Source organism: Rhincodon typus, chromosome 11 (genome assembly GCF_021869965.1).
Source record: "Rhincodon typus isolate 14 chromosome 11, sRhiTyp1.1, whole genome shotgun sequence".
NCBI lineage: Eukaryota > Metazoa > Chordata > Chondrichthyes > Orectolobiformes > Rhincodontidae > Rhincodon > Rhincodon typus.
The window spans coordinates 51,177,178-51,189,618 of NC_063342.1; positions in this window are offsets into that span (position 1 = coordinate 51,177,178).

A 12,441-nucleotide genomic window follows, 5' to 3' on the forward strand; every position below is an offset into this window, starting at 1 on the left:
AATTCTCTGTGATTTTTTTTTTCAGATTTCTAGAATCTGTAGTAGATTGCTTTCATTTTACTGTGTAAGTGTCTGATTAATGCTATTGCGCCTTGTAGGGCTTTACATCACTCACAAGTACCCCTCAGTTTAAAATCACATCGTTCACCAATTTCTGATGTGGTGGCCATCATTATTCATTTCTATGATGTATTTGTGATTCGATGAGAATGGAAGCGACATAGGTCATGATTTGTAGAGGGAGTCACAGGCTCAGACTGTTAATCTAGGGTACCCCTTGAACCTTTGGGTGGCACGGTGGCATAGTAGTTAGCACAGTTGCCACATAGCTCCAGGGACCCGGGTTCAATTCCACTCTCAGGCTAGGAGGTTAAGTGGATTAGCCATGCTAAACTGCCCATAGTGTCCAAGGACATGTAGGTTAGGCGGATTAGCCATGGGATATGCAGGGTTACGGGATTGGGTCAGGGTGGAATGCTCTTTGGAGGGTCAGTGTGGACTCGATGGGCTGAATGGCCTTCTTCCATGCTTTAGGGACTCTATGATTCTTCATGTTCATTTCTTCCTTGTGTATCCTGGCAACTCCATAAAAATGGAGTGGCTACATTTTCTCCCCCAATTCTTTAAGTCTTCATCTCTCAACATTACCATCTGAGTCCCAGGCCTTGCGCTTAACCATGGTAAGCATCGTAATGCATCCCCACCCCCCCCAACAAAACGCACCAATGTCAAAGTCACCACATCCTGCTCATGGTAACCCATGTCTTCCAGTACACTACCTCCCACTCTTAAAAGCTGAGCTGTCATGTGTTACATACAAAAGTACGAAGTTGGAGTAGAAATAGGCCATTCATCCCTGGAACCAGATTCTCTATTCAATAAAATCATGGATGATCTGTTTGTATTTTGAATTTCACATACCCATCTAGCAAGGATAATCCTTGATTTCCCTGCTTAACAAAAATCTATCTATCTTGGTCTTAAAAATATTCAATGTTTCAGCCTCCATGGTCTTCTGCAGCAGAGAGTTTCAAAGTCACTGAGCCTTCTGAGACAAATTACTTCTCCTCATCTCCGTTAGGGTCAACTCCAAATTTTGAAGCGGTGGTGCCTGGTTCTGGACTGGCCTAGCAGAAACGTAATCCTTTCCCCATCTAACTTGTCAAGAACAATCAGGATTTTATACACCTCAATCAAATTACTGCTCATTTTCTAAACTCCAGTAGAGACAAGCCTATCATATCTAACTTATCCTGCTCATTCAACCTGCTCATGCAGATAATAACTTATAAACCTCCTTTGAATTGCCCCTAATTCATGAGCAACTTCCTTAAATAAAGAGATCAAAACCCCAGACATTGAGATTAATTTTCAAAAATGCTTTGTACTGAAGCGTAACATTCTGCCTTTTATGTTAAAAAATAATAAAGCGTGGCATCCCATTAGATTTCTTGATTATGTGCTGTATCTAGATATACTAACCTTTGGTGACTCATGCATCAGAATAACTAAATCCCTCCGGATTTCGGAATTCTGCAGTCATTCTATGTTTAAGTAATATTCAGCTTTTTAATTCTTCCTTCCAAAACCAACAAATTCACATTTTGCCTCATTATACTCCACCTGCCAGATTTTTTCCATTCATTCAATCAGTCGACATCTATCTGAAACTTCCTTGTCTTCTTTATAATATACTCTCCTACTTATCTTGGTATCCTCTGTGAGGTTAGCTACCAGACCATAACTCTCCTCATTTACATCATTGATATCCATTATAAATGGCTGAGACCCCAGTAAAGACACTTGTGGGGCTTCACTCATCACATCCTACAAATCAGACACAGAGTAATCTATGCATTTTCTCTTTTTTTTCCAGCCGTCCAATCTCCTATCAATGCTAATTTGCTATCTCCTACACCCTAAGCTTTAAAATTCCACAGTAATCTTCAACATAGCAAGTTATAAATGCCTTCAGGAAATTCTAGTATGGCACAACCACAGACTTCCCTTCATCCACAGACTGTGTTACTCTTTGAAAGAACTCCAATAAATTTGTTAACCATGACTTCCCTTTGAAATAATAATGCTGACTCTCTCTAATCACTGAGTTTCTTTTATAAGCTTGCATGTATAATCTCTTTAATGATTGATTCTTACACCTTCCCCATGATCAACATAAAGCTAATTATAAGTTCCTGTTATCTATCTCTCCCCTTTCTTGAATACAGGATTATATTTTCTACCTCACAATCCAGTGGAATCTTCTCTGAATCTAGGGAATTTTGGATGATTAAAAGCAATACATCAATTACCACTTTACCGCCCTATTCTGTCAGCCCACAAGTCCATCAGTTTGCTTGGTAGCACTCCCTTGTGATTGCAATTTCACTCTCTCCCTGCCATCTCCTGACATACAGCTTTTTTTTTGGAATTTTTTTTGTACCCTCTATAATGAAGGCAGAAGCAAAAATATATGTTCATTTCTTCTGCCATCCCCTTATTATGTACTATTAAGTGGGGGTCTGTATTCACTCAGTTAGCCGGTTGGCTGGTTTGTGGTGCAACATGATGCCAGCATGGGTTCAGTTCCTACACCTGCTGAGGTTACCATGAGGACTCTACTTCTCAACTGCTGACCTTGCCTGAGGCATGGTGATGCTCTGGTTAATCCGCTACCAGTTGACTCTCTCAAATGAGAGAGCAATGCCATGGTCTGATAAGGCAGTGGAGACATCATCTTTTTAACTGTTAAGCCTCCATTTGGACTGTCTCGTGAATTAGCTTTTACTCTTCCTTTTTAGATATGTAAACACTTGCACTCACGCTCAACAATTTTTCCTTTGATTCCTCCCACCTCATACAAACACAAGGGGTGGCCATGGGCACCCGCATGGGCCCAAATTATGCCCTCTTTATAGGATTTGTGGAACAGTCCTTCTTCCACATCTATATCAGCACCATCTCTCGACTCTTTCTCTGCTGTATTGATGACTACAACGGCACTGCCTCATGCTCCCGTGAGGAGCTCGAGCAGTTCATCAACTTCGCCAATACCTTCCACCCTCAAATTCACTTGGACCATTTCTGACACCTCCCTCCCCTTCCTGGAGCTCTCTGTCTCCATCTCTGGAAACCAACTCACTTGTGACATCCATTTCAAACCCACTGACTCCTACAGCTACCTCAACTACACCTCCTCTCACCCATCCTTCCGCAAAAATGCAATCCCATGCTTTCAATTCCTCTGCCTCCGCCGCATCTGCTCCCAGGATGAGGTGTTATACTCCAGGACATCCCGGATATCGTCCTACTTTAGAGACCGGAATTTCCCCTCTGTAATTAAGGATGCCCTAAACTGCATCTCCTCCATTTCCCGCACTTCTGCCCTCAAAGCCCCTCTCCCCAACAACAATAAGGATAGACTTCCCTTTGTTCTCACATACCACTCCACCAATCTCTGAATCCAACGCATCTTCCTCCAACATTTCCTCCACCTACAATCAGACTTCACCACCAAAACATATTTCCTTCCCCACCCCGTCCACTTTCCACAGGGACCATTTATTCTGTGACTCCCTTGTCACCTCTACACTCCCCAGCAACCCCTCCACCACACCCGGTGCCTTTCCCTGTACGAGGTGCAACACCTGCCCCTATACCTCCCCTCTGAACTCCGTCCAAGGCCCCAAACAATCCTTCCAGATCTGGCAGAGATTCACCTGCACTTCATCCAATGTGATCTATTGCATTCATTGCTCCTGATATGGTCTCCTCTATATCGTGGAGACCAAATGCAAACTATGGGGACTGGATCGCAGGGTACCTCTGCTCTGCATGTACTTGACCTTCTGGTTGCCATCCATTTCAATTCCCCTCTCACTCTCCTGATGACATGTCCATCCTTGGCCTCCTCCACTGTCAGAATGAGGCCAAACACCACCTGATATTTTCCCTTGGGAGCTTACAGCCCAATGGCCTCAATATTGATTTCAACAGCTTCAAAATCCCTCCACTCTCAGCCTTATTCCATGTCCCCCTCACCTCCCTGACCTGACCTAACCTGTCAATCTTCCCACTCACCTATCCGCTTCACCCTTCCCACTGACCAATCACAATAACTCCCTACCTGCATCCACCTATTTGCATCCCACCTACCCTTCCCCTAGCTCCATCTCCTCCGTCTATTTACATCTGTGCAACCGACCCCCTCCCTAGTCCTATTTTTTTTATCCAGTTTAGATTAAAGTCTCGCATTAATATTGACTTCCCTTTATCTCAAGAGAATTCTTCTTGTATACTTTGGCCCATACTGTGGGGTCCAGTAAACAACTGCCATAAATTACTTATTTCCCCTTCTATTCCTCATCTGCACAAAATTGGTTCCAAATCCTGTTCTCAAAAAAATTACACAAATGCCATCCTTTATTAATTGTGCTAATCATCCAACGAGCTTCTCTTTTTTTTCAAATATTGTCCAACTGCATCTCAGCATGCTGCCTCCAAACCCCATAATTGGCTTCTGAACTTGCTTACCATCACTCCCTATAACGCTTCAGCCCATTACTAATTAAATATCTGTCTATCTCCTTCCTAAATTTACTCAATGTCTTATATTCACCACACTCTGGGTTAGTGAATTCCACAGATTCACCACCTTTTGTGAGAAGTGATTTCTCCTCATCTCCAATTTAAATCTGCTATTCTTTATCCTAAAACTATGACTTCTCATTTATTATGGACTCGACCAGACCCCCTCAAAATGTTTTAAGGAGGTAACTTTGACCCTAACTTTTTCTTATTTTAAAGGTAGATATGAAGTGTGCATTCCACATGTGATGCAGCTGGTCAAACTGCTTGAAGTTAAGCAATTTAATTTAACACTGTAGTTAAAATGCAAACAAAAGAAAGGGGAACTTAGAATACCTTAACTGAATAATAGATACAGTACCTATTACTAATTAACTGTTCCAATATACTAGCATCCCATAAACACGCCAATTGGCAAAAAGGTAAATTCAGACACAGATTCTTACAGGCAATTCTCCAATCCAGGAGGAAACAACATCAAGAGAAATTTCAGAGAACGTAGCAGCTAGGAATCATTTTACTGAAGCTCTAACTCTTCTGGGACCCCAAACAGCTTCCGACTGCTACAGCTAAAAAATTGGAAAACCTGATCTGGGAGAACAGCCCTTCCATTCTTACAACAGTTTTTTTTAAGGAACAACCTAAAGGCCTCCTTTGATTGTTAACTTAGGCTGCATCTCATAGGCACTTTGGCGCCTTTGCCTTTACAACTTCTCTTCAAAAAAACCCAGGACTAAATAACCTTTTTAAAGTGACCGCGTTGTCACACATTCCAGATTGTTTCCTAAGAGGAAACATCCTCTCTTTGTCAATCCCCTTTAGCAGCTTCAAATAGATCTCTTCTCATTCTTCTAAACTCTAGAGAGTATAGATCTAAATCTCTCTTCATAAAATAAAAACCCATCAACTCTAGAATTAATCCAGTGAAGCTCCTCTTGAATTGCTTCCAATAAAACTATACCTCTCCTCAAGTATGCGGACCAAAACTGTATGCAGTACTTCAGGTGTGATCTTACCAGTTGTGTAGTGGGTAGTGAAGAAGATTATCCCAGAGTACAATGAGACCTTGATCCTGGAATCATAGAATCCCTACAGTGTGGAAGCAGGACATTTGACCCATTAAGTCCGCACTGACTGTCTGAAAAGCATCCCACACGGACCCACAACCTACCCTATCCCTGTAACTCTGCATTTCCCATGGCTAATCCTCCTAACCTACACATCCCTGGACACTTTGGGCAATTTAGCATGACCAATCCACCTAACCTGCACATCTTTGGACTGTGAGAGGAAACCAGAGCACCTGAAGGAAACTCACAGTGATATGGGGAAAATGTGCAAACTCTACACAGACAGTTGCCTAAGGGTGGCATCGAACCTGGGTCCTTGGCATGGTGAGGCAGCAGGGCTAACTACTGAGCCACTGTGCCACCCAATGGGCTAATGGTCTGAGGAGTGACAGTTGGAGTTTAATTTAGATAAATGTGAGGTGTTGCATTTTTGAAAGGCAAATCCGGGCAGGACTTATACCGTTAATGGAAGGGCCCTGGGGTGTGTTACTGAACAAAAAGACCTAGAAGCGTAGATGCATACTTCCTTGAAAGTGAAGTTGCAGGTAGATAGGGTGTTGAAGAAGGCTTTTGACACACTTGCCTTCATTGGTCATAAAACTGAGTACAGGAATTGGGATGTCATGTTATGGCTGTATAGGACATTGGTGAGGCCACATTTGGAATACTGTGTACAATTCTGGTTGTCCTTTTATAAGAAGGATGTTGTTAAACTTAAGAGGGTCCAGAAAAAGATTTACAAGGATGTTGCCAGGGTTGGAGGGTTTGGGTTACAGGGAAAGGCTGAATAGGCTGGGGCTTCTATCCCTGAAGTGTCAGAGGCTGAGGGGTGACCTTATAGAGATTTATAAAATCATGAGGGGCATGGTAGGGTAGGGGAGTCAAACCAGAGGACAAAGGTTTAAGGTGAGAGGGGAAAGATTTAAAAAGGACCTGACGGGTAACATTTTCACGCAGAGGGTGGTGCATGTATGGAACAAACTGCCAGAGGAAGTGAAGGAGGCGGGTACAACTACAACACTTAAAAGTTATCTGGATGGGTATATGAATAAGATGGGTTAAGAGGGATTTGGCCCAAAAGCTGGCAAATGGGACTAGGTCAGTTTGGGATGTCTGGTCTGTGTGGACAAGTTGGATTGAAGTGTCTGTTTCCATGCTGTGTGACTCTATGATAATGTCTTCTACAGTTACAACAACATTTCCCCAATTTTATACTCAATTCCTTTTGCAATAATGCCAAAATCGCACTTGCCTTCCTTATTACCTGCTGTACCTGCATACTAGTTTTCTGCAATTCATGCATGAGAACACAAAGCCCTCTGCACTGAAGCTGTCTGAGGTTTCTTTCCATATACTCCATTTACATTGTCTTCCTGCTGGGAGGTTTAAACTCCACACTTCCAAAAATCGTCCTTCTGAAGCAGCTCTGACTTAGGCTGCCTCAATGTTTGTTCATCTCCCAGTGGTTCCAAACTTCTCCAAAGACTGTCTTCATCTGTATTCCCAAGGCTGCACTCCAGCACAGACTCATAGTCATAATTCTATCGTCTGAGCCACTCTGGGCAGAATACCATTGTTGAAAAGAGTTCCTTTTACTCCAATGGCCAACAATAAGGAGCTAGTAACTTTCTGCTGTATTCCTAGCTCCTAATGGATTCTTCTAAGCCTCAACTTCACTAAACGGCTCTTTGGGCTTCTCCTGAGAGCTGACTTTAAATCTTAGCTCCACTTGATATCCACCATGATATCTCAGAGCCTGAACTGCCCAGAGTCAGCTAGCAGCAGCACTTTGGCAGCATGTACCCTCTTCATCTGCCCTTCTGAGTTGTCTTTTCACTGTGTCACAGGCCTCCCATGTTATGGCAACAGACTGTGCCTGCGACTGCCATTTTCATGCCAGACCATAATTGCAGGGCCATTTTTTTTCTAGAGAAACTACTTCTTCTCCTGCAAACACAAAAGCAAAACTGAGCATGCACAGTTTGTCATGCCACCGCACACAGTGCATGTGCCAAAACTCTCGAGGTTAATAGACGTTGGAGCCCTTGGCTTCTGATTTTTGTAACAGATGTTCCATGCTCACTTAAAGTTCTTATGGTTAGAAACGTCTTTGGAACTGCTTCAACACCGCCTTCATAAATTCATCACAATTATTGCAGAAATATGTTTATGCAAGATCGTAGGGTTTCCACAGTGCTTCCACCAACAATATGGCAGTGGAGCTGGAGAAATTCCGAGGCAATTCCTGATTCTTGCTTTGCCACATGCTCAATGCAGCATATGTTCCAATAGATGGAAACGTAACTGCCAGCATAAAATGTGAGAAAGAGAGCCAGGCAGCACATTTCGGATGCCCCAAGTATCTTTATAATAACACAATAAGGTGGTAATGGAAATGATGGCTGGTGCATTTCCCATTTGTTTAGGACAGGATTCACTGGATACTCTGCTATCCAATCAGCAACCAGCAAAAGAAACTATTTGTGACTTGGCTTATTTATCATTTCCATTTCCTTCTGTCCTTTTTGTATTCAATCTGCACTTTTTACCCCATTTTGTGAAGTATATTTATAAAAGACAACTTCACAGAACATTTAGATAGAATCAACAATAACTGGATTTTGTCTGCCAGTTTTAAAAATGTGCCTGTAATTGAAGCTTTGATGAAATTCAACACAATATGATGAACATCAAGAGCTACAGAAGTGCCAAAGAAAGCAAATTGAAATGGAGGGTAAAAATGGCACAAGAACAAACAAAGATGCCAGGAAATAGGTGAGTAACAAATTGAGATTCCCCAGGTTCGGAATGGTGCCACTAACTGTAACTGCAGGCCCTTGGCAGACTTGACTGGCAGTGACTGAGGAAACTGCTGTGATCCAACATTGATCCAGTTGCAACAAATCTACCGACAATATGCGCCAGAGGAACAATACTGTAACTGGTGGCTAAAGCCATAGTTTTAACATTTCCATCATCCATAGCACCAGCGAAAACATATCAAATTTGTGACTACCAGATTACAATACACTGGATAGCAGATCACGAACGTGATGATTACAAGTGATTATGTGGAAACAAAATGATTTTCAACCTTCAGAACATTTTGAAGCAATTATTTTGATACTCTGATTGCCTTTTTATAAATCAAAACTTTAACAGAATCTTCACAGAATGTTCAAAAATTTGCTTCCTAAATCATTTCCGATGCTGTTATTATAAAGATAAAAGGCCGCAGATTTTAAGTGTTTTAATCAAACAAGAAGCTTAATTTATTTTCACAAAGTATTTTAAAAACAACTTGAATTCGTAACATTTTAATGCTCCAACATGCTGTTTAACAGCTTTATCTACATTAGCCTTTAAAGTTCTGTTGTTTATGAAGTAAACCAAAAATATTGCAACTCAAAGCTTATAATATTTATATGTATTACGTAGCAAGTACTTTTTTTGAACTAAGAAATTAATGCTCACCATTCATGTGATATACACATCATTGACAGATATCAAAGTAGTGTTATTTATTTCTCTGCAACATCAAATTATCTGTTAGTATTTTCTTAATTTTCCTCATATCCCGGGTTAGATAGGGTGTAGTTTTTCAAATACAATTATATGCTTTACTTATACTAACCCTTTTTGTATAAATGTACTCTACACTAGATTTTCTTTCTATGTGTTTCCCACAGGTTGATGTTAGTTCAATGACCCATTTGAAGTTATGACATTTTTCAATCCTGTTTGACGTTATTCAACAAAACCCAACATCAGCAAAAACAGCCATTATAATCCTCCAAATAATTCTGGCAGAATGAAAGAGAATCCCCAGCCCAAAGAAGTCATGTGTCAGAATTAAGCTTTGCAACTTTTAATAGTAAATATCGTACTAACACTTATGACTCTGCTTTTCAATTTACTGTCCAGCTTCTCATTCTCTTTGTTCAAAACTTCTTTCCTAGTTCTACGTATGTGTCAGTATCTGCAGCAATGAGCAATGTGGATAAAGGGGAACTTGTGAATATGCTGTATGAAAATTTCCAGATGACAAGGTGCCACTTCAAAGGTTAGCATACAAAATCAGAGCTCTTGGTGTAGGAGATAACCTTTTAGCATGGATAGCTAACAAGAATCAAAGGGTAAGCATAAATAAGTCATTTTTAGATTGCAGGATATGATAAATGGAGTGTTACAGGAATCAGTTCTAAGGCCGCATGTACAGTGGAATATAACACTGATCAATACACCACAAATTTGTTTAGAATATGGTGTTTTTGTGCCTCCCAAATTAAACTAGAAAGGTTCTGAGAGTTTTTTCTCTTTGTCAGAAAACTCTTGACATTACGTATTTTGGGGCAGATTTTCTATTGGCCAGATGGTCATTATGTCAACGTAGATAAAAGTTGTGCTTGGGGTTCCTATAGAATCCCCATCACAGTAGCAAATTCTGAAGGAATTGCCGGGAAGTTGCATTCTTCACTGGGTGTTTCCTCTACAATAAGATACTTCCAAAAGTCTCCATTTAAATCAAATACTTTGGACAGTTGTGTTGAAATTAAGTAATATTATTAATTAGGATAGGTTAGCCTATTAAATAGATAGTCCAGTTTCTAAGTAATGAATAAACTTACGCCATAGGTGACGCATAAATCCCTAACTCTACCTCTACCAGATCCCCCCCATGTTGTTCGCCCCAATGTGCCCACCCTCTGGGACTGAATCCCCCTTCCTCCTCACAGGACCTGACTTAATCCCACCTCATCCCAACCAATGGCCCACCATACCCAAACAACCCCTCAACCTGCTGTTGGATGCAACCACCCCTGCACCCCCATCGTCAGAACTGGTCCCTTGCTGCCGGACCCAACTACCCCTCGCTCTGCTGGACTTGACCAGAGCCCAAGACCCGACGCCTCCCCTCCACCCACTGGACCCTACCTGACCCTTGGCACAAACTCCCCAACCTGCTCACCTACCCCCGACTGGACAAAGATCTGACCTCTCCACACCCTCCCCCACCAACCCAACCAACCCAACTTGACCCCCAGGCCACTGGACCCAACTATATATTCCCTCCCCCTGCCACATCCAACCCAAACTCCCCATCGCAAAATCTGAACCCCACCCGCACAGGCCTAATTTCTCCTGCCCTCCCAACCTGCCCTAAACTCTGCATCACTTATTTGCACTTTTTACCACTTGGTACCCTTGCACCCTGTCCAATTGGCACTCAGATGTCCCACAGCATCCTACCTCCCTAGCATCTGATATACCTGGCACTCTGTCCACCTTGCATTCTATTTACCTGGCACTCTATCCCCTTACCAATCTGGCACCGTACTTTCCCAACACTCTAACATTGTACTTACCACTTGACAGCAGCTGTCAAAGTGGCTGTCAGAACCTTTACATTTCAGAACACAGCAGCTGACTGTTGTGCAAATGGTTCCAGTTTACCTTCTGCCCCAACAGTTCTCAGCTACGAAAGAGCTGTCAGAATGGAAGGAACCGTTTCTGAAGGAGCCCTGAGCGGAATCTCCTCTCGGAAACGCAAAGCTCCCATCTTTTCTCAAAAACAGCCAGAGTGGGAATCGGCATGAGATTGCCAGCTCCTAGAAAATCTGTCCCTATGTTTCAATGAAAGAATCCAGGATAGCTTTTGGCTTAATTCTCAGAGTAGGCCTTGGTCTTCTGAAAAAGTGTTGGGAGCAGCAATACAATAAACAGAATTGATTCTGCAATGTCTCCATTACCTCCTGCCCCTGACTAATCCTTCTTCCTTGGCCCAACTTGATTCCTCCCTCTACCCCAACTTCCCTCTCTGCACTGACATCTCCATCTCTCCTAACTCCGCACTGGCCTTGACTCCCCTCTTTGTTCACTTCCCTTTCATTTTCCTCCTCTTTATTGGGATCACCTATCCATGGTTTAGTTTTAGCATTGTCTGAAATTTTTGGTCTCCAACATTCGACTTAGAACAGACTTTCACTGTATTCACAACTTATATCAACGACTTTGACGAAAGACCATAAGACATGGTTGCCAAATTTCTTGATGACAGAAGTTAGGTAGGGAGGTAAATTTAGAGGACATACAGACAGAATCTCAGAGCAGCCTGAACAATATGGCTAAGGCAGGAAATCTAAGACAACTAGCTGCATTTTCCAACTAGATCCCAGATATCAAGCCAGAGATCCCTGCTAGGCAGTAGAAAGATATCTATTAATGAAATTATTGCTTGTTAATTAACAAGCTCATTAACATTGAATCTCACATCATTAATATGCAACTTCCTATTCGACCACTCAATGCGAGGGAACTAAACATTGACAACTCTTGACATGAAAATCTGAGCAGGTACCTGGTGACTCAGGCTGGGCCAACTTCTCTGGGCCACCATCTTGGACGCACAGTAACAACAGTTCAGAGCCTGCAACAGGGCATGTGCTACAGCAATCTCCCCATCCCCCAAACCCCCATCATTCCACAGGTACTAGCATTTGACATCTTTCACCCTCTCAGACTCTCAGGACATCTCTTCATCCGCATCCAGGACATTAGAGTGTTGCACCTCAGGGCACACTGGCCACTAACAATGAAATGTTGCTGCAAGGACATTTTGCACACAGGGACAAGCACCCATGTCACAGACTCAACCAGCCTGCATCTCACGGCTGTTCACTTGCTCTCCGAGCAGTCACTATTTTGACCCAGAGATAACAAGGTGTAGAGCTGGATGAACACAGCAGGCCAAGCAGCATCAGAGAAGGAAAGCTGACGTTTCGGG